We start from the raw sequence: 227 nt of genomic DNA on the forward strand, positions 1-227 counted from the left end.
CACTGACCCCACACTGCCAGCCCCTTCACTACCCCCACACTAACCCCACACTGTCAGCCCCTTCACTACTGCCACACTGACCCCACACTGCCAGCCCCTTCACTACCCCCACACTAACCCCACACTGCCAGCCCCTTCACTACCCCCACACTGACCCCACACTGCCAGCCCCTTCACTACCCCCACACTAACCCCACACTGCCAGCCCCTTCACTACCCCCACACTG

The sequence above is a fragment of the Coenobita brevimanus genome, chromosome 12, assembly GCF_032717465.1.
Source record: "Coenobita brevimanus isolate Jiangsu-jjx chromosome 12, ASM3271746v2, whole genome shotgun sequence".
In the NCBI taxonomy this organism is placed as follows: domain Eukaryota; kingdom Metazoa; phylum Arthropoda; class Malacostraca; order Decapoda; family Coenobitidae; genus Coenobita; species Coenobita brevimanus.